The following is a 26,731-nucleotide window of genomic DNA, read 5'->3' on the forward strand; positions in this document are numbered from 1 at the left end:
TTCATCACCAGCCTTATTGCGGCCAGACGTGGGGGTTGAACACGCGGTGTGATGGCCACTAAAATGTACTTGGTGCCTCAACAAGAGTTGGATAGACTTAAAAATCAAATGCAGGGTCCTGAAAATATCAGACAAACAGCTGAAAATTATTTGGATACGGCCATGAAGGATGTTTTGAACCGAAAAGGATTGAACCCCTATGATAAGATCCAAAAATACACAAACCTAATGCAAAGATATTTGACTCTGGTAAAGCAAGGGGAGAGAGAGACTAACCATTTAACACTTTCCCTACCGGACCCTTTAACAGATGTCGAACCTAGCAATAGCCATGCCCCTGTAAGGCCTGTACCAGCAATCTTACCTAGTGAAGATCATATGTCTGGTGAAGCTCAAATGCCATTTGAAGATAAAGTTATGCATGACCTACTGACACATGTGCCTTTACGTAACAGGAAGAATGTTAAATACATTATGAACAAGATAAAAGACTCAAAGGGGTTAGCTGCTTGGAACGACTCTGGAGAGTTTATCCTTCAGGGCTCTGTTGTTAGGGGTTCACATATGCTGGACTTACTTAAAAGTACCACGGCTGCCCACAAGGTTGCTGATGACCGAAGGCCTCCCGGCTGGCGTCAGTTTCTTAAGGCCCTGGCAATCCTCAACATTCCCCTCTCGGGTGTACCCAACCATAAGCTTCGTCAACAGATTCAAGCTTTAAAACAAAAGCCTTCAACGAGATACAGCACCCCTAAAGATGCCCCAACGACACCGCCCCCCCTATGAAAGCGATGATGCTAACTCATTTACTACCATGAACGTCTCAGGACCTTTTCCTAATCCCGATCTCTCGGCGTGGTTAGACTTTTGAAAATGACTTTTGAATGACTATGATTAAATTCAATAAAATGTTTTATTTGAAAAATAAGCAATTTAACATTTGTGGCATTCTTGAAACATATGACGTGAGCATACGCCTTGATTACGCGTTCTTAAAGGACACACATTTGAACACTTTTGATATTTTCTAACAAAACAAGATACAAGGTTATCATTACTTCTTAAATCATCCTCATAAAGAGACATAACATCTTCAAAAGAAACTCCATGGGCTCTTTGGCATAGGTAGAATACACAGTGGTGACCGCATGTAGTGGAAAGGTTATCTGTACTTGTTTGATGTTGTAGTAGATCTTTGAACCGTTTAGGGTCAAAAAATCTTTAATAGATTTAGGGAAATGTGAAAAACCGGGGGGAAAGCCATAGGAATCAAAAAAGTTGAGATTTTTCTTCTACCTTCCTGTTCTAATGTCATAGCTAGCCAATGTTCACCAGGCATGTGTTTAGGATGGGTATTGACAATAAACATTGCAGGCCTCTCAGGCCATATCTCAATAGGTAATTCATCACAAGCCATCACTCCACAAAATTGTTTTCCAATCAAGCGGCTCATGAGCCCTTCCAACTCTTGGGTATTCATGTCTTTGCTCAAAGGTCCTTAATAATAATCCACTAAGACCTGTCTTCGGGCATTCACTTCCAAGATTGAATCAGAGCATGCGTAAACAATCATGCTAACTGTACAGGTTAAAGGTGTACGGAAACGCATTTCCAGCCTGAGGTTACCTTGGGACATCACAGACAGATTTCCTGAGGTGTCATCATCAGGGGATAAATTGAAAGCATACAAAGTGTAACCCTCTGCAAAATCATTTCTGTCAATAGGCAAAGAGAGATCTTTGAGATGTCGCCCTGTAGCCAGGAATAGATTGTAAAATTCTCGCACAGATATGTTGTTGTTAAATTGGGGTTGGAAAGCCTTAGCCGGAACCTGACATCCATCCTGACAGAGAGCTACATACTCTGCATTGAAGTGTTGAAAATTAAAGTTTTTTTTATCTAAACTCCCCGTATTAGAGGCGTGATCAACCAGACCTATAACCACATATCTAGGTAAAGGGCCTAGAAATAGGTTTTCTTGACTGCAGATTCTACTGCCCACAGGTATGCTAAAGGTTTTCATGGTAATTCTTTGGAGAGGGTAAAGGGCATTTCCTTTCATCAAAGCATGTGAGTGACCCAGGCGTACTGCCGGAGATACAGACACTTTTTAATAAAAAGGGTGGCCCCCAACACTTTCAAACTAAAATCCTGGTCTTGGGGAGACATCAGGCAAAACTCATCCTTGGCCCTGGTTAATTTTAATCTTAAATCAACAGAATTTAAGAGCAACCGTTCTTGAAAGAAAATGTCAGAGTGTATAGGGCCTAGCAAATGAAACTCTCGAGATTCGGCGCAGTAGCGAGCGCGTGCCGCCAGTCCTTTGTTTGCCCCGGTGGAAGGGTCTGTCGATTCCATAGAGACTCCTGCAGTATCCTTGCTAAACAACCCGGCGCTAAATTGTGTTTTGAGAGTGTCTTCGGAGTAGTTTAGCAAACACTCCATGATGGCTCTATATGGGTATGTGGCGCTGCTTTGACTGATTAGGCGTTCACCCAAAGTCACATCCACTTGGGAGAAGATGGTGGCCAAGGGGTAATTAATGAGACTCACTTTGGCATCGCCTGCAATATTAGACCCATCTCTTTTGGTCACTTTTAGACGTAAATGCACCAAGGTGTTGTTGAGGTCCAGATAGTTGTCACCGTGGCCGGGTATGAAAAATTCGATAGGCCCGTTATCGGTAATAGCCGAGAGGGGGGCTATCTCCACATAACCGGACCTGTCTATTGAATGCTGCGTTAACGGTGCCATGAAAAGATCGAGTTCTGTCTTTATAGCTTCAGAGGACATTCGGTGTAAAAGAGCCATGTCACTTATTCTTTTAGAAAATACTTCCTAGTATTCTTTTTGGTCCAGACCTCCTCACTTTACCACGTCTTTGACTTACTGAGGTTCTTTTAACAGTTAACCTCCGCTTTTTAGGTGCAGGCCTGCGTCTTAAACCTGGGGGTCTCTTTTTTGGCCTTCGAGACAATATCATAAGCCCCGAGCCTTCTTGATGCTCCACCTCTGGTGACACCCTGCGGGTCATAGCATTTGCTACAACCTCACTTACTATATTTTTAGCCGCTGATTTTAAGTGTGGTTTGGCTATGCTGAAGCCTCTCTTCATAAACGGTAAAACCATCCTAAAGAGGTTACGAAATATACCCCCTATCCCCGCACCGTACATTGTCGGTGCTCCATGATATCCTGGTAGTCCATTACCAACTTGATCCACATAGTATGAAACATAACGGTTAGGGTCGAGCTGAGGGTGCTCCATAACCCTTTTATTTGTATTATGTTTATAAATATAATACCAAATATTATATATGTAGAGAGGTTTTGGTGGGTCTAAAGTGTAGTTTTACAATCGTTTTACCATAAGTAAATTCAATGTTTTCGTTCTGATCCGTTTTAAGCTCAACCAGAATGTTTTCAATATATTTCTTGCTGACGGGTACGTAGTGCGGCTTGTCATAATTGACAGTGACGATGTCCCCATCCTTTCCGTCTATATGAACTGTTCTCAGGAGGGGCACACATGTGTCTCCGACCCTTTGATAGGTTATGATGTCGGTATACACAAATATGTTGTAAAAGCCTGCATGGATATCCGCAGGGAATGGGAATAATTTATCTTTCACATACGTCCATTTATTGGGACCCATCCCCAACATGTAGGATAAATTACCGCTGGTCTTTATACCCCCGTTAGCAGGCCCTGAGATTTGTATCCTTTTATGGATTGGATTGTAGAAAAGGAATATTTCCATCTTGTTTAGGGTTAGGTGTTCATTCAACTCTGAGACGATCCTGTCGACGGTTCTATAGAAACCTTTTTTAAGCTTAATAAGTTTCGCAGGTTCCGATAACTTTTTGCAATAAAAATCACGGTCCTTATCTTTGATATTATACCAACTATGGGGGTATGTAATCTCGCTGAGACCTACTTCCCAAGCCTCGGATAACTCTATAGGCTTTGGAAAATTGGTTGTATAATTCGAAATCTGATTATTACGATATATATGTGCAGACGCATTACTGGGGAGAGTCAGGTAGAAGCCGCTGTGTTCCATGATGCACTCCTGTGTACACGAGAATGAGGAGCTAGTTATCAGGACTGTGGGTTTAAGTTAACCCCAGTTGCCTCAAACATATCGTGCTCCAATACCCAACTGTTGAACTTTTGGGGCCAGTTTTTCCAGCGGACCAGCAACCATTTTTTACCCTTTTCTCTCTTCTGATCTAGAATCTCCTCCACGTGAAAGACTTTGTCTTTACCCAACTGGACCTTCTGTAATTCCTTCTCATAAAAAGATCCCTCTATAAGCTCCCCGTCATAATCTTTTAATTTGTAGACAGAGGGTATGCGTGGCAGACATTCTGTAACGGTAAACAACTCATCGCTGTAACCTCGCTCATATTTTTTGTCGAAAACACCCCTCAATTTAGATATACGCACCAAGTCACCCACGTTGAATTTAAAGTTAATTTTTTTCTTACGGCGAACGGGGAACAAACCATACAGATTTTTAAAGACTTGAAAAGAGTTTTCAGAAGACACCTCCGAGGGCTTCATACGTATACTCTTATGATGGCTGTTGTTGTAACCCGTTACTAAATCCTGAACTATATCGATATATCTGTGTGTGTTGTGAGCTGTAAAATATCTCCACATCCGCTCCTTCAAAGTCCTATTAAAGCGTTCCACAACCGAAGCTTTCAAATCCGAGCCTGTAGCAAAATGTATTATATTATACTTATTCATTAGCTTCTGAAATGTCTTATTAAAAAATTATTTTCCGCCATCAGTCTGCACTTTATTGGGTGCGCCTCCTGCCTTCAAGATCGAGTCAAAGGCCCGGGTTACCTCGGCCCCGCTCTTATTTTTTAACACCCTTACAAAGGCTACTTTAGAGAAAATATCTATAACCGTTAGCATGTAGCGATTTCCATCATTTTTATCGGCAAGGGCCTGCATGTCGCATAGATCCGCCTGAAATTGGGATAAGGGATGCGTAGAAAAAACTCTATTTCTTGGAAATTGTTTTCTTACAGATTTATGGAGAGTATAGGCATCCTGCTCTGATAACCACTCACTCACTTTAGCATCGCTTAACAGGCTACCTGTTTCTTCGGCTATAGCTCTCTGTAAACACTCTTTACCACCATAAGACCCGGGGTTAGCGGGATTATAATAAATGTTTTTCAACAGCTGTTCAGCCATCCTTCTTGCCTCTCTGAGGGACAATAACGTTAATGAGCCACTTTCAAATAACGACAACATTTCAGTTTGAGAATTTTTATTTTTTAACACCAAGTATTACGTATACAACCAATTCAGGATTTGTTGCAAGATACAAGTCCCAGTTTTCTCAACAATCACATCATGCAACACCCTGTATATATGGTTTAGATTTACAGGTTTGTGTCGCTGAATTTTTAAAACACACACGTCGGATATATAAGTATATAAACAACAAATATGATACACGTTCACATTAAATGGGGGTTCAAACAAATAATGCAAAATCTTAGCCAAAGTTACTTCTAGTTCTTCAGACTCATCAACAATTCTTGATACCATTTGTGTCCATTGCAAACTCCCCCCCGTATGTCGTACATGATTCATGATTTGTTCCATTTTCAGCAAACGCTCTACATTAGCCCAGGTATTGTGTGTCGTGTAGAACGATACATTATTCACTTTATTTTCAATAATCTGATGCATAACATTTGTAAGGTCTCTCAAAAGAAAAAATGTATTTATTCGCTCCAACATCGTAGACACATAGTTACCCATAGCTTTACGTCTAAATAACAAAATGTCACTCGGTCTCTTGGGATTTATTGAGCCAGAAAAGCAACACATCAGCAACCACAGCTTCCCTGTATTTGTTGTCGGCCACCAGGGTGTGTCGGATTTCTTTGAGTTTCTCGTGGATGAAGATTGCCTCCTTCAGTTCATGTAGGAAGGCCTCGGTTACCCCGTAAACTCTAGGGATAGACGGCACAAGACCCATAGACTCCAGGGCGCTGACCAGCGCTGGTATAAACCTGCGGAACCACAGTCTTTTCACCAGCTCCTCAAAATGATTGAAAAAGTAGTATCTAGGACAGGGGCGAAAATCTGATATCAACCTTGGAGGGGACAATTACATGAAATTTTCTCAGGAGCAATTCCTGAGGTGGACACCAAAAGTAGTGCTGTAACACATAGACTATGTTGTAATATGTTAAATGTATATTGAGGGACCATAATCACTACTACTGGATAATTGTTAGGTACAGTAGTTAACTGAAGGGTTGTCCCAACTTGTTTAAATCATTATAATACTACTAATAATAATAGTTATAGCAATGTTCCTTATCAGTGCAGTGTTCCTCTCTCTTGAAACGTTTGCAAGAGTTTGCGGTTCTATAAATTGTGGGTGTGGCTGATATGGTTTTGTGTCATCACTGAGATAACTGGACGATGCTGTGCCACTGTCCCCTATACTGGTGCTGCTGGCAACAAGGGTGACACCTGGTCCTGCCGTGGCTGTGACACTGTCCTCAAGTCTCTCTCCTTGGCTCTTTCCCTTTCACCACCCTCACTGACTCACAGTCTGTCTTCTAGAAAAGAAATAAGGTGTTTGCTGTACTCCTAACTACCGGTACCCAAAACTACACAATTAATCACAACAGCAATACCATTGCCTTAAACAAATCTTGGTTCAGTCACCAGTTTAAATTGAGAGTGGGGGTATTCATGGCATTTTCCAATTATGTCCCTATTTTACAAATCAAAGAAATTGAGAACCTTTCATAATGTTGCCAAACAAAGACTCAACAAACTTACCTGAGACCCCCTGTCTCTGCCAGTCTGTCCCTGCATATCTGTCCCCAGCTCTGCTGTCTCTGTGCCATCTGTTGCCTGCTCTGCCTAATGACATCATTGTGAAATATTACCATTAGCATTTCACTTCTTTCTTATGAACATTTTATCAACTGGTCTTTGAGATATTAGGCTACTAGAGTTCTTACTTTGCGTTTTGGTGTACTGAAAAATACTCTGATGTCCGTCTTTTTACTTTTTTCTGACATTTTTCTACCTGGCTGGCTGGCTGACCGGTCTAGCTGCACACACACATTTACACAACACATGCTGCAACGTTTTGAAATTTTAACATAGTTTGTTTCATATTGGCAGGCTTCCAACAATAGCTGAATTTGCAAAGCTAGCGAGCACCAATTCCGTTTCTGTGGTGTTTGCTATAATCTTTGCTACCTGGTTAAAGGTGAAAAAAAAAAAAAATTCACTAGCGACAATTTAGCTTTTGCAACGAGACCATTAAATATATTTAAGACAATGGTATAAGAGAGTGTAGTTTTGTTCAGTTTGGACTTCAGTTTATCGCTAACCTTATCACAGGGACTTTGAAGCACTACAGCTGCATGCTAATCTTGGAATAAACTGACGATAGCAAATATTCCATTTTTGACGACGCCACATAAATGGAATAGGTACTAGCTAGCTTGATAGTTAATGTTTGCTTTAGTTTGCGCGCTAGCTCTGCAAATTCAGCTAGTGTGTGAACCCTGCAACATGAAAAAAAAATATACATTGCTAAGGCGCGATTGACTGGATTACCTCACGTCAGTTACGTACATTGAGTGCCTTTCGGACAGTAGATACGAGCCCTCTATTACCTTGCCAGCTAAAGAACTGGCAGTGGATCAAACCATTGTGAGGCAAAGGGCGGGGGGGTCGCAATCTGTGAAATTTAAAAACGCGCTATTAAGTGTCTATAATCAGTACAAGTGCTTTCATTGCGTATTATTAATATTATTGAAATTACATAGTTATGTTTACAGTGATATATTGGGGGGGACAAATCATATTTTCCCCAGGATGGGGGGGTCGTGTCCCCCCCGTCCCCCCTGGGATTTCCGCCTATGATCTAGGAGGGTCGTATAGGCAAGGATGACGACGCTGGCTGGGGTGATTGATCTCACAGCCGATGCATTTTTCTCTTATATAGTCGCCAATCACCACGTCTAAAAGTGTAGCTACAGAGGCCTTGATGGTATCCACAAAAATAGTACTGACCACCCCATCAAACACATCCTCAGGCTGGGTACATGCAGGGGGTGTCTCGGGTCTTGCCAGGGGTGAGTAGAGTGTAGGGCTGCGAGGCATTGAGTCCTTAGTGTCGGGGCCCCATGACGTAGCGGAGTCCTCGTAGAAGCTAGGGATATCCATGGTCTATGATGAAATGAAGAACTGGCTCCTTTTCCTTTTTATCGTAGAACCCCGCCTTTGGATATCGGGGCGTGGTTAACAGAGGCCGCGTTTTCTTCTGAAGTTGTATCTTCTTGAGGCTCTTTTGAAACGTAATCTTCACGATTCGTATATATTATGCACTTCTTTAAATGAACAAGGCTCTGCCGCTGTTGGCTCTGTACAAAGAGAGCATCCAACGCCTGCAACATGTTCAATTCCATTACATCCCAACTTTTAAAAGGAATAAGCAGACGCAGTCTGGAATCCCCAGTCAGGCCCCCCTCCCTGAGGTTTTGGTTTCGGATTTCCTGGGTGCCGATATAGAACTCCACGCAGCCGCAGGGACGTCCATTCTGTCTTTGTATTTTCACCCTGTGAAATATTCGTCCTGAGGAGTCAGGGGTACCTTCCCAACGGGTCTCGTGGCCCGTGAACACACTATACCCCTTGGTGATAAGGCCCAGTTCAGGACACACAACCTTGCGAAAAACCGACCAGTCTTCAACACCATATTCCAAGCCTACAGTCTGGTCTGTATATTCTTCTCCTTCAGCTACCGTATAGAGGGTCACTCTACACGGCAGGTAATCAAACCGATACCCCCACAGCTGTCCATTAGACATCAACACTTGATCTTTCAGCGCATTTGCTGGAGGTGTTTGGGTTCTATACACATTTAAAAAACGTTTTTTTGGAGCATCATATATTGCGGGTTGATACTTGGCCCGTGCTCTATGAACCAACCGAGGACCCGCTTCAGTTGTTACAGTCATCACTGCTTTGTCACCGATCCCAAATTCCATGGTTATTCTTAAGATCTTGTACAGTCTTAAACAGGAATTGTTCTGGGGCTTTATAAGGCTTCTGCAAAGCCAGCCTCTTTGAAATGTTCATTAACAACACCCAACACTAGACATCCAGGAACAGGTTGACATGACACCTGGTCACTTACTTACCCAAAAAGCCCCCCTAACCATCAGGATGTCCTGACCTGAAGCCCAAATATGTGCATGCCCCCCTTCTACACGCCATTGGGTCATCAATCATTACATAGGGTCATAAATCATGATTTTTTTTTGATTTAGGACATTGACAGCTTGACACTTACTCAACCCAAAGACCCCCACCCCTGCCAGGATGTCCTGACCGGAAGCCCAAATATGTGCAGGCCTCCTACAACAGGACTTAGGGTCATCAATCAAATTTTGACAGCCGGACTTAGGGGCATCCATCAAATTTTGACAGCCGGACTTAGGGGCATCCATCAAATTTGACACGTGACATCTACTTTAATCTCTCCAACCAGGGTTGGCTGGCCTTCTCTAGTCACTCGTAGGCTCAGTCACTGGTATACTTTTATTTACAAAGACATTTTGGGTTTACTACCTTTTTATTTGGGCATTTTTATTGTTCAGAAATGTGGTGGGTACTCTCTTCGTTCGCTACACTTTATCCTGCTAACTGTTCCTAATGTCCGAACTGAATTTGGTAAAAGGTCTTTTATGTACTCTGCGCCATCGTCTTGGAACACCTTACAAAATAATTTTAAACTGGAAGAACTTGTCCCGATTGGTGTTTTTAAATCACTGATGAAGGATTTTGAGGCTGATTCCCTGACCTGTCAATGTTTTTAATTTGCTGTTTTTGACATTGTTATACTCTTGTGAATTCAATGGTTTTTACTAGATTACTTGTAGTTTTTCATGTTGTCTGTCTGTAATTTTTGTAATGACTTGGTGCTGCCTATCTTGGCCAGGGCGCTCTTGAAAAAGAGATTTTAAATCTCAATGAGCCCTTCCTGGTTAAATAAAGGTTAAATAAAAAATAATAGTCATCGACGAATCTTCTCCATCACACTCAGTTCTGGGATGTCTGCTCAGTCTCGTTGCACCCCATGCCAGATCTTTTGGTGTCTGTGTGGCTTCTTCCTCTATGGTCTGCATTAAAAGAACAAAATTGGTAAAAGAAAATTGTGATAAATAAAAAGTATACTCGTTTTATTTAATGCACAGGTGTAAAACTCATTCCACGGAGGGCCGAGTGTCTGCGGGTTTTCACTGCTCCCTTATACTTGATTGATGAATTAAGGTCACTAATTAGTAAGAATCCCAAACAATTGTCAAAGACTCCAGTCATAGACTGTTCTCTCTGCTACTGCATGGCAAGTGGAACTGGAGCGCCAAGTGTAGGTCCAAAAGGCTTCTTATAACGGCCTCTACCCCCAAGCCATAAGACTGCTGAACAATTCATCAAATGGCTACCCGGACTATTTGCATTGACCCCCACCTTCTTTTATCTACGCTGCTGCTACTGGCTGTTTATTATCTATGAATAGACACTTTATCCCTACCTACATCAAATCAAATCAAATCAAATTTTATTAGTCACATACACATGGTTAGCAGATGTTAATGCGAGTGTAGCGAAATGCTTGTGCTTCTAGTTCCGACAATGCAGTAATAACAACAAGTAATCTAACCTAACAATTCCGCAACTACTACCTTATACACGCAAGTGTAAAGGGGTAAAGAATATGTACATAAAGATATATGAATGAGTGATGGTACATACGGCATAGGCAAGGTGCAGTAGATGGTATAGAGTACGGTATATACCTATGAGATGAGTACTGTAGGGTATGTAAACATAAAGTGGCATAGTTTAAAGTGGCTAGTGGTCCATGTATTACATAAGATGGCAAGATGCAGTAGATGATATAGAGTACAGTATATACATATACATAAGAGATGTGTAATGTAGGGTATGTAAACATTATATTAGGTGGCATAGTTTAAAGTGGCTGGTGGTACATTTTTACATAATTTCCATCAATTCCCATTTTTAAGGTGGCTGGAGCTGAGTCAGTTTGTTGGCAGCGGCCGCTAAATGTTAGTGGTGGCTGTTTAACAGTCTGATGGCCTTGAGATAGAAGCTGTTTTTCAGTCTCTCGGTCCCTGCTTGGATGCACCTGTACTGACCTCGCCTTCTGGATGATAGCGGGGTGAACAGGCAGTGGCTTGGGTGGTTGTTGTCCTTGATGATCTTTATGGCCTTCCTGTGACATCGGGTGGTGTAGGTGTCCTGGAGGGCAGGTAGTTTGCCCCGGGTGATGCGTTCTGCCGACCTCACTACCCTCTGGAGAGCCTTACGGTTGTGTGCGGAGCAGTTGCCGTACCAGGCGGTGATACAGCCCGACAGGATGCTCTCGATTGTGCATCTGTAGAAGTTTGTGAGTGCTTTTGGTGACAAGCCGAATTTCTTCAGCCTCCTGAGGTTGAAGAGGCGCTGCTGCGCCTTCTTCACAACGCTGTCTGTGTGGGTGGACCAATTCAGTTTGTCCGTGATGTGTACACCGAGGAACTTAAAACTTTCCACCTTCTCCACTACTGACCCGTCGATGTGGATAGGGGGGGGGGGGCTCCCTCTGCTGTTTCCTGAAGTCCACAATCATCTCCTTTGTTTTGTTGACGTTGAGTGTGAGGTTATTTTCCTGACACCACACTCCGAGTGTACATACAGTATTGCCTAAATTACCTCGACTAACCTCTACCCCTGCACATTAACTCAGTACCGGTACCCCCTGTATATAGCCTCATTATTGTTATTTTATTGTGTTACTTTTTTTACTTTAGTTTATTTAGTAAATATTTTCTTAACTTTTATTTTCTTAAATCTGCATTGTTGGTTAAGGGCTTGTAAGTAAGCATTTCACGGTAAGGTCTACAGCTGTTGTATTTGGCACATGTGACAAATACAATTTGATTGGAATTCCCAACACCTGGTTGCCTAGGGCTTAATTGAAAGGAAAAAACTAAAACCTACAGACACTAGGGCCTCCATTGAATGAGTTCGACACCCCTGCTTTCAATGGTTCAATGTAGCAACTGGTTCCTGGATGAAGCCTGGACTGGAGGCGTGGCTTAGTAGGGGTGTGGCTTTAAGATGTATCTTTTTTGGGGGGCCACCCTTTAGAGAATATGTCATTCCTGTTCATGTGTTCTGTTGTATTTTTTCAAGGTATGTTGAGCATGAGTTCCTCAAAAGCTATGCAAATCCAGAAGATGGAGTAGATACCACTTTATTAATGTATGTAATGAACAATGTAAATATTATTGATATTGTGTTACAATACTGTATTGAGTAACTATTAATTTTCAAGGAAATAAAAGTGTGCGTTGTACAAAGTTGTATATGTTTTGGGGGGGGTTGATTAGCTATAATATTACAGATAAATTGTGGCTTCCATCAATGTAATTGTCTGCATAATTTTCAGTCCCCCATTAATTTTTGGGGTAAATATATTTTCCTTTATTATTTTCCCCTAACCCTACCACCACTCCCCTAATTGGAGGACAACAGAATTTAGGCTTCTACAGTTTATACATTCTATATACATTTTACGGACACAATGTATTTTACAATTGTTATATTTTGTTTGTTTTATCCCATCCTTCAGCTACCCTCAACCCCTCCCATCCACCTCTGAAGACCATCAAGTTTATATTTGCCATATAAAGTCCCCTTTTCAGGACCCTGTCTATCAAAGATAATTCATAAAAATCCAAATAACTTCACAGATCTTCATTGTAAAAGGTTTAAAACCTGTCTAGCCCCGGGGTTCCGCTAGCGGAACTCCTCCCACATTCCACTGAAAAGGCAGAGCGCGAAATTCAAAAAATATTTTTGAGAAATATTTAACTTTCACACATTAACAAGTCCAATACAGCAAATGAAAGATAAACATCTTGTGAATCCAGTCAACATGTCCGATTTTTAAAATGTTTTACAGCGAAAACACCACGTATATTTATGTTAGCTCACCACCAAATACAAAAAAGCACAGACATTTTTCACAGCACAGGTAGCATGCACAAAACCAAACAAACTAACCAAGAAACAACTTCATCAGATGACAGTCTTATAACATGTTACACAATAAATCTATGTTTTGTTCGAAAAATGTGCATATTTGAGGTATAAATCAGTTTTACATTGCAGCTACCATCACAGCTACCGTCACAAATAGCACCGAAGCAGCCAGAGTAATTATAGAGACCAACGTGAAATACCTAAATACTCATCATAAAACATTTCTGAAAAATGCATGGTGTACAGCAAATGAAAGACAAACATCTTGTGAATCCAGCCAATATTTCCGATTTTTTAAGTGTTTTACAGCGAAAACACAATATAGCATTATATTAGATTACTACAATAGCCTACCACACAACCGCATTCATTCATTCAAGGCGCGATAGCGATAGGCACGTTAGCGATAGCGAATAAACCAGCAAAAGATATACATTTTTTCACTAACCTTCTCAAAATTCATCAGATGACAGTTCTATAACATCATATTACACAATACATATATGGTTTGTTCGAAAATGTGCATATTTAGAGCTGATATCCGTGGTTATACATTCTGAAAACTTAGCATCTTTTTCCCAGAATGTCCGGATATTTTTCTGACACTCACCTATTCTGACCAAATAACTATTCATAAACATTACAAAAAAATACATGTTGTATAGGAAATGATAGATACACTAGTTCTTAATGCAATCGCCGTGTTAGAATTCTAAAAATAACTTAAATAAAATTACGACATGCAGCTTACGTTATTGCGAGAGAGCGCCCAAAATCTGGGCGCAAACTGAAAGTAAACATGTTCGACAGATATATGAAATAACATCATAAATGGGTCCTACTTTTGATGATCTTCCATCAGAATGTTGTACAAGGGGTCCTCTGTCCAGAACAATCGTTGTTTGGTTTTAGAATGGCATTTTTCCCTCTCGAGTGAGCAAGCAAAACTAGCCAAGTGGCGCTAAGCTCTCCTTCGTCACCAAACGCAAAGAACGCAACACGTCTAAACTCCCGAAAAAATTGCAATAATCTAATAAAACTATATTGAAAAAACAGACTTTACGATGATATTTTCACATTTATCAAATAAAATCAAAGCCGGAGATATAAGACGTCTATAACGATTGCTTTTCAGAAGCCAATACTGGTGACCTTTATGCGCTTCCTGAACAAAGGAATTCTGGGGTCATGTCATTCCAAGCTCTATCTTTTGACCATAGAAATACCTAGAAACCCCATTTCACCTCTCACAGCCTATTGACATCTAGTGGAAGGCGTATGAAGTGCATGTATACTAATACATATCAAGCACATTTATAGGCAGGCCCTGGAACAAAGCCTCGAATTCAGATTTTTCACTTTCTGACAGGAAGTTTGCTGCAAAATGAGTTCTGTTTTACTCACAGATATAATTCAAACGGTTTTAGAAATTTGAGAGTGTTTTCTATCCAGTAGTAATAATACTATGCATATTGTACGAGCAAGAATAGAGTACGAGGCTGTTTAAATTGGGCACGATTTTTCCCCAAAGTGAAAATAGCGCCCTCTATCCTCAACAGGTTACACACTGTTTCCCATGCTTGTTCAATGAACCATAAACAATTAATGAACATGCACCTGTGGAACGGTTGTTAAGACACTAACAGCAATTAAGGTCAGTTATGAAAACTAAGGACACTAAAGAGGCCTTTCTACTGACTCTGAAAAATACCAAAAGAAAGATGCCCAGGGTTCCCGCTCATCTGCGTGAACTTGCCTTAGGCATGCTGCAAGGAGGCATGAGGACTGCAGATGTGGCCAGGGCAATAAATTGTAACTTCCGTACTGTGAGATGCCTAAGACAGCGCTACAAGGAGACTGGATGGACAGCTGATCGTCCTCGCAGTGGCAGACCACGTGTAACAACACCTGCACAGGATCGGTACATCCGAACATCACACCTGCGGGACAAGTACAGGATGGCAACAACAACTGCCCGAGTTAGTCCAGGAATGCACAATCCCTCCATCAGTGCTCAGACTGTCCACAATAGGCTGAGAGAGGCTGGACTGAGGTCTTGTAAGCATGTTGTAAGTGTAACCGATGTGAAATGGCTAGCTAGTTAGCGGTGGTGCGCGCTAATAGCGTTTCAATCGGTGACGTCACTCGCTTTGAGACCTTGAAGTAGTGGTTCCCCTTGCTCTGCAAGGGCCGTGGCTTTTGTGGAGCGATGGGTAACGATGCTTCGTGGGTGACTGTTGTTGATGTGTGCAGAGGGTCCCTGGTTCGCACCCGGGTCGGGGCGAGGGGACGGACTAAAGTTATTCTGTTACGTAAGGCAGGTCCTCACCAGACGTCACCGGCAAAAACGTCACCTATGGTCACAAATCAAACGTCGCTGGACCAGACAGGACTGGCAAAATGTGCTCTGAGTCGCTGTTTTGTCTCACCAGGGGTGATGGTCAGATTCACGTTTATCGTCGAAGGAATGAGCGTTACACGTACTCTTGTACTCTTGAGCTGGATCGATTTGGAGGTGGAAGGTCCATCATGGTCTGGGGCGGTGTATCACAGCATCATCGGACTGAGCTTGTTGTCATTGCAGGCAATCTCAACGCTGTGTGTTACAGGGAAGACATCCTCCTCCCTCATGTTGTACCCTTTCTGCAGGCTCATCCTGAAATGACCCAGCAGCATGACAATACCACCAGCCATACTGCTCATTCTGTGCATGATTTCATGCAAGACAGGAATGTCAGTGTCCTGCCATGGCCAGCGAAGAGCCCGGATCTCAATCCCATTGAGCACGCCTGGGACCTGTTGGATTGGAGGGTGGGCCATTCCCCCCAGAAATGTCTAGGAACTTGCAGGTGCCTTGGTGGAAGAGTGGGGTAACATCTCACAGCAAGACCTGGCAAATCTGGTGCAGTCCATGAGGAGAAGATGCACTGCAGTACTTAATGCAGCTGGTGGCCACACCAGATACTGACTGTTAATTTTGATTTTGACTCCCCCTTTGTTCAGGGACACATTATTCCATTGCTGCTAGTCACATGTCTGTGGAATTTGTTCAGTTTATGTCTCAGTTGTTGAATCTTGTTATGTTCATACAAATATTTACACAAGTTTATTTTTTACTGTGCTGTGACATTTCACAAAAGTTCTGAACCTTTTTATTCTTATAGTTTCTACAGATTGTAAATCAAAGATACATTTTTTTGCTAAAAGTAATTTTAGATTATTGATTGATTGACTATGGAGTTGTTTTGTGTATCAGTTCATAAATCATGTGCCACGGAATCAGTACGTAGAAAATCTATTCCCAACTATTTTGCAATCTATATGGCACAGTTGTAACTTTTGTAGTCGTTAAAGGTTCTTCACAGAACCCCTCAACTAACCGAATGTGCAAATGTGAACTATTTACTAGCAGTAAATCAGGAGGAGAATGCCTGTAGAAAATTCAGTGACAACATTTACAAGATCGCATTTATTGACCAGATAGGTATGTACATGTTGAAATTATTATCTAATACAGCACTTGGGTAAAACTAAGACAAGTAGCCTATATGTTAAAATGTTTTCCTGTCATCTGAAGCTGCACGTTTCACTTTCACATAATTTACATGCATGCACACACATACACTCAAGGCCATTGGCCTAGCTGATTGTTGAGTTGCGGCAGTCAGTGAAAAGCATATAAAATGTAGATATCGAAATTCTTACCTCCCAAAATGGGGAGAACAGTAGGCCTAGCCTAGGCCTATATTTACACAAGCAGAGAGCTTCGTACATATTCTCGGCGAGTGCTCTTTCACAGTCTTTATCATTGGGTGAGTCAGCGCCACTGGAAAATAGATTTTTCCTCCTCCAGGCCAGATTGACATATTGTACAGTAGGTGTCTCCCCTTTTCATAGGCCTAGACTAGATTGTTGCATTCAGATGAGGTCGTTTCTATTGGTATTTGTCAGTGTCAGCAGAGGATTATTTGTGTGATGTTGAAGTAACTTTCCATTGAAAACTCACTTTTAAAAGTTAATATAACTAACCCAAAGCCAAATAATGTTGTTGACTCATCCTATACTCATGTGGCATGCGTCAACAGGATGTGATTGCCTCCAGATGTGTCTCATTGTTGGGGGGTGGGGTTTGCCTTTTAAAATGACAATGTTTCCGTGTGCCAGCAGATATATTTAGACGTGTACAGGTTGGCGTACCTGGGGGGGATGAGACTGGTGGATGTGTCTTCAGTCCAAATTCCAGTGTGGCAACCTGGTTGCCTAATCTTAAGTATGTGCTGTTCAGCTGATCGGCTCTCCTTCTACCTACGACACACCTCCCGCAACAATGCACTTTGTTAGTATGCTCTTGTTATATAAAGCTAATAATGACTCTGCTAGTGACAGAGCTGAAGATTGTGTTATATTTATATGCAGACCATACAATTCTATTGAATCTACGAACTGAAACTATGCTTCTGCAGTTAAAAAGGGTGTTTATTTACAACTTTCTTCTCTATTTCCTATTTTACACTTTCTACCCCTTTTGGTAAAGAACCTGTGATATTATAAATTGTTGATATAGTGTTTGGTATGTATTAGAGGACCTCACCTCTATAAAACCGTTAGTATAGATCGGCTACTTACTCAGTGCTACACTCGTATTTTGTGGCCAAAGCATAAATTAGAGAAAAACACATCGAACTCCACCACATACTTGTATCGTGAACAGACCGTTCTATAGTATATTAACAATCTGAAATAAGGAAACATGTAGATTTAATATATTTAAAAATTAATTAACCACTTTACAGTTGTACATAGTTTACTTTATATATTACTACCACTCCACTGGCCTCTCTATGCCTGCAACCTTTCCAGTCCAGGAGAGGGTAGTTCAGAACCACAATCATGTATTTCTCTGAGAGGCAGCCTGGATTCTCCACCACAACAACCTCCACAGTCAGCAGTGAGCCCAGAATACACAGACACAACTTTACATTTAGCTCTTGTCCAGAGCAACTAGGGTTTAACTGCCTTGCTCAAAAGCACATTCACAGACTGATCACCTAGTCGGCTCAGGGATTCAAACACGTTACTGGCCCAATGCGCTTAACCACTAAGATACCTGCCGCTATTGTGAATTTTTCAGTAGATATGTGGCAATTATTTATTTCAGAAGGAGCCAGAAAAACTAGTGTATGTGTATGTGCTCTTGGTAATTAGACACCATTAGACATGCACGTGGTTATTCTTGTAACTGTTATGGCCAACTATGGTTAGACCTCTTGGGGTTTTTCCAGAACAGGGGTTCCCCTTTCAGTGGAGCCAGCAGGATGACATGTATTGGTTATTCCTGTAGAGTGCCAAGGTCTGTTGCTATGGTCCTACATGCATGAAACTACTTCTGTGACTCTACAGGTTGCATGTCCTAATATGAAGGCAATATGATAATGGTGGCTAAAAGCCAGAGGTGATGAGTCATTAAGAGGAGTTACTATGACGTAAGGAGGACAAATATATAAGTAGTCTGTGCCAAGACTGGAAGGAAGTTGTATTCATGATCCAGCTCGGCTTTTATTATGAAGTAATAAATAGTCTATTTGAACTCACATGTTCCTGTATTTGTGAAATATGATTGATCAAATATTTCCACGACACCGCCTATAAACTATCCTGAACAAAAATATAAACACAACATGCGACAATTTCAACGATTTTGCTGAGTTGCAGTTCATATAAGAATATCAGTCAACAGGGATGTAGACACATTTCTGCACAAAACTTGAGATAACAAGCTTTTTGTGCGTATCGAAACTTCTCTGGGATCTTTATTTCAGCTCATGAAACATGGGATCAACACTTTACATGTTGCGTTTATATTTTTGTTTCGTGTACATGCTGAGTCACAGTTCATGCAGTACATGCTGAGTCACATAACCTGTTAGATAAGACATTTATTTTCCATAACATGAGGTCTAATTGTTGATGATCAGTTACTTGAGAATGAGACCAAGTCAAGACGCTGGACCAGGGTGGACTTAGATTTAGTAAAGGCAGTTTATTCAGAGTTAAAGATATCTTGCAAAGCGTCCACGGGCTCGTTCATTTGGGTCAGAGGGAACCAGCAGAAGAGACCCCTAAACATAGTGTGCATTACATTTTATACATTGAATGACGTAGGTTGATTCTTGTGGTTCTGTTCTCCTGACTGGTCCTGAAGAGTTGGAGGCGGGTCTGCTCTGGCCAGAACAGGGGCCCCATTGGTGCACAGCAGAGTCCTCAAACGCATCCATCCAGGAGAGAGGGGAGAAAATGTGTGTGTGTGTTTGGGTTTATGCGATGTAACTCTTTGTGTGTCCAGAAGTCATGAGATGGGCTAGGGGGTTTCCTGAGTTGTAGGGATGTGAGCAATTGCTTAAGTCAGGCGGTTTAGTTTGGCGCTTCATAACTGTTCAGTGCGGTCAGCAGTTTTGTGACAATGGGGTATCCTGTTCGGTGCCTCAGCAGTCTTGTGTTTTTAGTCATGGGGTGTGTTGTACAAGTTTTTAATCCTATGGTCACACACAGTCTCTAGCGCAGCCAGATGACACTAAAACAGGAGTTATCTAAAGGTTAACTAGTCTGACCATTGAGTTAGCTAACCCAATGGTACTGTATGCACAAGCTATATGTATGTTCATTTATATGTAGATATGGTTATGTATGTATGCATAAGCTAGATGTATATTTATTATATATAACAAATCCCCCTCTTCACGTCTAAAAGACGTGACAATGATAAAATAAAAGACGTGACAATGATGAGGACATCAATTTGCCGGGAGGCAAATTTTGATCCCCCCTCTTCACGTCTCATAAGAGACGTGACAAATATAAGCAGTTCAATATAAGCAGTTCATAGACATACATACATACATTTGCTACAAGGCAAATTTTAATTCCCCCTCTTCACGACTCACAGGAGACGTGACAAATGTAAAAGCTAAAATTCATCAAAAAGAAGATCTGGATCTGGTTCGTCTGCCGCAAGCAAAGAAAAAATAAGGATAATGAAAACAAGAAGCCCCCTTAAGTATGCAATGAAGCAATGAGCAAGGACAAAAAGGAGACTACTCCAAGTGCTACACCTGGAATGGCCAATCACACATTAGTATCCAAAAAACGAGAAAATGTTAAACCCTCAGGTCCATCCCTCTATACAACCTGTACCAGGTGGGCTCGTCTCCACCCGGGAACTTCAAACCTTCATAACAGGGAGGACAAACATCACTTTTTATTCATTCGACAACATCAACTACAGCAAACCAAGGGTCCTCCTCTGTCAGGCACACTTTCCTGCGAAAGCTTGATTCCGTGTCAGCCTCTCCAACTGGAGCATCAAGCAACGGTATCATACCAGAGGCCCTTGCCACATCTGTAACAGACTTCTTCAAACAAGGTATGATACAGGCAGCACAGCACATGAGCATACGAAAAACAACAACAACTAGGGTCAGAAATCCAGTAGTCATCATTGCAGTGTACTTACCAAACCAACCACCCATCCATGGGAACAGTCCACTCTCCTCCACACCTGCAAGACAAAATAGACTAGCACTGGACATGATTCTGGCCAACCAGGGAGGTGTATGTAAAATGTTTGGAGAACAGTGTTGGACGTTTGTCCCTAACAATACTAGTCCGGATGGGAGCATTTCAAAAGCTCTGAGTGGGTTGGCCACTCAGAGCTTTTGAAATGCTCCCATCCGGACTAGTATTGTTAGGGACAAACGTCCAACACTGTTCTCCAAACATTTTACATACACCTCCCTGGTTGGCCAGAATCATGTCCAGTGCTAGTCTATTTTGTCTACTGGTTTGAGAGGTAGCATCCAATTGTTCAGCCATCCCCGTAAGTGCTGTGTGGGTGTAGTTAACAAATCGCTGTTAATTATAATAAATATAATTGATCCAGGCATTTTGTTTAGCATCAACAATAGCTGGGCCAATGATGGGCATCAGATGCCACAGACCATCTCTCCTGTTTAATGTCTGGAATTCGTGGGGGACCCCTATTGGGACCCCCAACAGGTTGGTGTGGATGTTATCTGTACCCTCGGACCAAGGAGCGTCACGTTTCTGCCGTCTACTGGGTTGGTCCCAAGCCTCTGTGTCATGTGCAGCTCCCAGAAGTTGGTTAGCTGTAACCTCAATAATAGGCAATGGTGTTTATCAGACTGGCCAAAGCACATGTGCCCTGACAATCTCCTTTCAAAATTGGGTCAACTGCCTGGCAGGTCCACACATCCACCATGCATCAGCAACACCTCTAGTTAATAGTGACATTAGTGATGCAGGCAGTAGTAGGGAGCCTCCCATAGTCTATACCTCTACCTGTACCAGTGATACAGCTGTAATATCCCCCATATGCCTTAACTCCCCACGGTACCATCTGGGGAGGGACTTCTGGGAACACAAGACTCAGAGTTTTACACAGGGTTGAATTTGGCTTAAACTTTCCAATATGCACATCCAACCTTCCCCATTACTTAGGGCAAATGGGTGAGCAGCCAGAATAGGTCTGGCATGTCCACAAACGACTCAGTCCTTTCTATTAAGTGTTTTGGCTGTGTATCTCATATAGGCCAACCACATATTCTCCCTTCCCTCATAACCAGTTTCAGTCCCCAATTGGTCACTATCTGAGATGTCTTTTACATTTATTACCTGTACCAGAATGGAGAGCTTAGGTGATGGCGTGGGACTTGGTCTTGAAGTGGTGGAGGAGGCCGGCTGAACCCTGGTCCGTTGGAACTGGTGGTGGTTCTGGCAGTACTGTGATGGTAACATCCCCATCGTATCCTAATCAGACAGCTCAGGACTACAAACAGTCCTGTAAAGCCCCATCCTCTCCCAGAGAACACATCATCAGCCAGAGATCAAGCAACACTTTCACTTCTATGAACGTACACAGTGATGAAAGGTCGGGGTCAGGGATTTCTTCATTAAGGAGTTGATCCCCGAACTCTATTAGCAACGGTTCTTCTCCTTAACTCTGTGATCATTCGGCAGTGTCAGTGTGTCTCACCCTCCAAGTGCGATATGCCCCCAGGTCGAGTGAATCACCTTCTCCTTTAATTCACCTGCAATGCATAAAATCCTGGACATACAGGTTTGGTTAACAAACAGTTTCTCATTTGTTCTATCTGATTATATATTTAACTTCTATGCCTATTTGTTAGCTAGAAATTTTTAATTTTTAATTAGTTTATTATCCAATAGGCCCCATCCTATCCTAGACCACAATGTACCCCTCCCCCGTTTGATACCTGGCTCTGGCCAGGTATCAACCTTACCTACTCTAAATAATGACTTAGGTAAGATTAGTAAAATATTCTGATGTTCTACATTATAATATAGGAACGCACCTTTCATTTTCCACATGTCCAATTCTCCCTTGGGCTTGGGCGTCCATTCATATCTATCTTTTATCAATTATCTGTCAAGTGACTTATCTACTTTAAAATGTATCTGTGCTGCTTATATATGTTAAACCCTTTCTCTCCTATCTTATTTCACAGCCTACCTTGCTCATTTCCTGGTCCACCCTCCCCATTCAGCTCTCAAACCTTCAAGGTCTCAACAGTGCGGGGTAGACCCCTCTGTCTGCCTTTTTCTAATAATAGTCAATAACAACTATGTGTTCCTTTGCAATATTAACTAAGTGTCTCACTGTTTTGACTTAATCTAAAATCATGGATTTAAAAATAACAACATGTCTTATAGTGTCAATCTCTAAAGTCCTTACATAACCTTAATAAACCTATCTCTATCCTATCTGTTATACTACCAAATCAATAACAGCCCATTCAAAACCGTCATAGCCAATGTTTAAAAAACAGAATCCCGACTCCTCTGTGGTTAAAACTACAATTATGGTCAATTTATTTATTTACCAGGTAAGTTGACTGAGAACACGTTCTTATTTGCAGCAACGACCTGGGGAATAGTTACAGGGGAGAGGAGGGGGATGAATGAACCAATTGTAAACTGGGGATTATTAGGTGACCATGATGGTTTGAGGGCCAGATTGGGAATTTAGCCAGGACACCGGGGTTAACACCCCTACTCTTACGATAAGTGCCATGGGATCTTTAATGACCTCAGAGAGTCAGGACACCCGTTTAACGTCCCATCCGAAAGACGGCACCCTACACAGGGCAGTGTCCCCAATCACTGCCCTGGGGCATTGGGATATTTTTTAGACCAGAGGAAAGAGTGCCTCCTACTGGCCCTCCAACACCACTTCCAGCAGCATCTGGTCTCCCATCCAGGGACTGACCAGGACCAACCCTGCTTAGCTTCAGAAGCAAGCCAGTAGTGGTATGCAGGGTGGTATGCTGCTGGCTAGAGTCAAGAGTTATAAACTCTATTATAATCAATTTACCTCAAAACTAGTATCCCAAATGACCACAAATTCATTATCCTCACTACATTCCCCCGTGGGTGATCAATCCACAGGAAAAATGCAATGAAAATAGGTCAAAAGGTTACACCACCCTTTTACCCTCGTGTTCCATACCATGTCTAGACATACCAAAAGAACCCTTTATCTTAAAAACAAATCCCTTGTCTAAATAAAACTCAGAAAATAATCCTCCTAATATATATTGTCTCTCGGAACACGGAAAACCCCTTAACCCAAACGTTTACTACAAAAACAAAACCTAATAATTATGATAATACCCTCCAATCATTCGTTTTAAATTTCCCCGATGTTTCATGTACTAATCATACAACTGTGATAAACGTGTACTGTCCCTTTAAAAACTCCCAGGCCGCCATACCAGGTTGCGAGTCGTTCATTGTTCCCCATAATGAAAACAGATCACGTTTAGAATACGTTTACTTATTGTTCGAATTCTCTGGTGTTACCTAAACAAAAACCAATAACTTTTAGCAACTTTTGAAAAGTAACTCAAATCTATAATGCACACATTTTCCCTCTATATGACACAACCAATTTTCTCTAGCATAATTTAATACGGCCACACCCGGTTGGGAAAGTACAAATTGTATCCCGTTTCTCCTATAATACCCAATGCTAAATTCAAAGTTGTGGTTAAATATATGGATTTGCCAATCATTATCAAATGTTAAATATACTGGTTAAGTAATTTTATCAAATAGATTAGTATAATTCAAATAAAGATATGCGTTTACTAGCGCTCAACCTGGATTCAGAACGCAGCAACTAGCCAATACAATACCAAAAATAACTGTCCTATTTATGCATCTAGGCAAAACATCTAGTTACTCCAACTGAGTTTAGCAGCAAAACTATCGTATAAGTAAAATCAACTTCTCAACTTTCTCCACTCCAAAGTGTAAACTTGCCATATACTTCGCTAAATTTATATAGTATGTCAGCCAATCCATAACAATAATAAAATTAGTCTTTAAATTTAACCTAAATAAGTTATTAACTGTATTCTCTCTACTCCGAATTGGTTTTAAGTTTTCTGTTATGTGACCAGCATTCAATCTGGCTCCCCGTCGGCTGGGAGACCGTTGAGTGCTGCAATACTGCCATCTTCTGTCCATTCTCTGCACAGCTCTCCTCTATCTCCCATGTCCCTATCTTTAGCTCTGCCTCAGCTCTCTCTCGATGTTTAGTTCCCTCTTTCTTAATAAGTGCATCTTGTTCTTCTCCGTCTCGCTCTCTGTTGCCTCTTTTACCGCTTCCTCTAATTCTTTCTGCATAGACTGGAGTTGTCCCTTAGATGGGGGACCTCCGCTAAGGTAACCTGCCTGTGTCCATTTAAGTCTTACTCCCTCCCATACTTTCTTTACTGTTTTATACTGTTCTTTCCCCCCCCGCTCTATCTTGCATTCTTTGGTCTAAAAATTCATTAAACTTAAGTTTGGGCATTGTGATTGTGGCCATCCTGCCCCTCTCGGTCTTATAAATTACGTACTATGTGTGTGTAATTATCCACTATCTTTGTATACTTAGCCCGTCCCTGGTCATAAACCTGGGATGTATTCACGGTGCTGACACAGACTTAACTCTTGTGTTTTCACCCTTGTATGCAAAGAATTTGAGAGAGTGAGATACTAACAAAGGCAGGGAAATGAGTCAGCACGGCGGCCAATCAATTTATCAAGCAACAAACACAATGGTTTGCAGAATTTTGCTCTCGACTCGGCGGTCGCTTATTTTATGGTTTCAACTTAGACCATCAGTGAATGGTTGTAATTGGTCTCGTGGGACGTCCAACATTTGGCTACAATTACACCCGGATCTTAACGAAACACTCTAATAAAACCAGACTTTGTTGGTGCACAGACCTTGAAAAACAAACAACACTTGAGTTCCTTAAAACAGACAGATTTTACTGACGCACTTAATTACGAACAAACTACCACCCATCAAGCCCAGATTTACTGAATGCACTTAATTAAAACTAACATTTAATTAAGCCCAGTTTTTCCGAATGCACTTGATTCAAGACCAGATTTACTGAATGCACTCAATATAGGATTGAGCCCAGTTTTTCTGAATGCACTTGATTAACAAACTAGTACTTATCAAGCCCGGACTTACTGAATGCACTTAATTAGAACTAAAAATGTGTGTGTGTGTTTGGGTTTATGCCATGTAACTCTTTGTGTGTCCAGAAGTCATGAGATGGGCTAGGGGGTTTCCATAATACACAGACATCAATGCACTGTTGTTGTAGTTACATCCCAGTAAACATAAAGCTTAGTCATATATCATGGCTCTGTCTGTCAGGTAATAACTTTATTATCCCTTCAAATGACGTCAAAATATTCAGATTTTATTGTATGTTTAATTTTAAGTGATAATGTAATAAGTATCCTAACATAAAAATGTACTATATGAGGAATGACAAGAACAGAAATTCTAATTAAAAACAGCTGTACTGAAGAAAATAGACAAATGCTAAATGCCAGGTAGCCTAGTGGTTAGAGCGTTGGGCCAATAACTGAAAGGTTGCTGGATCGAATCCCCGAGCTGACAAGGTGAGCATCTGTTGTTCTGCCCCTGAACAAGGCAGTTAACCCACTGTTCACAGGCTGTCATTGTAAATAAGACTTTGTTCTTAACTGACTTGCCTAGTTAAATAAAGGTCAATAAAAATACTAGATTTTTTCAGATAATCCAGACGCAGCTATATGGTCGACCTGCAATAATAAACGTAGATAAGGTGTTTTCTAGTGACATTTGTTTGGACTCATCCATATGGAGCTGATGAGGCGCGATTTCGCCTGTCATAGAAAATGTGCTCTCTCATCAGGACATGGTTGTTCAGAGGAGCTAGCCAACAACACAGCTAACACAATCACTTCAAACTGAAGCTGGAAAGACTGCTAACTAGCTGCACTTAGTTTCGTTTTACCTTTTTTTCAATTTACATTTCTTTGTATATATCCATAAAAATGATACCAGCCAATGCATGACTTCAACTGGCTGAGACACACTGCATGCCTGTCTCATCCCGACTCCCGACATATTCACTACTATTGGACAGCTGGAGATCGAATTTGAATATTGAAACAATGTTACAAATGTCGGAGATACAGACAGCATCAGGGAGGTTTTCCAATGCTTCGCAAAGATGG

Source organism: Salvelinus fontinalis, chromosome 36 (genome assembly GCF_029448725.1).
Source record: "Salvelinus fontinalis isolate EN_2023a chromosome 36, ASM2944872v1, whole genome shotgun sequence".
In the NCBI taxonomy this organism is placed as follows: Eukaryota; Metazoa; Chordata; class Actinopteri; order Salmoniformes; family Salmonidae; genus Salvelinus; species Salvelinus fontinalis.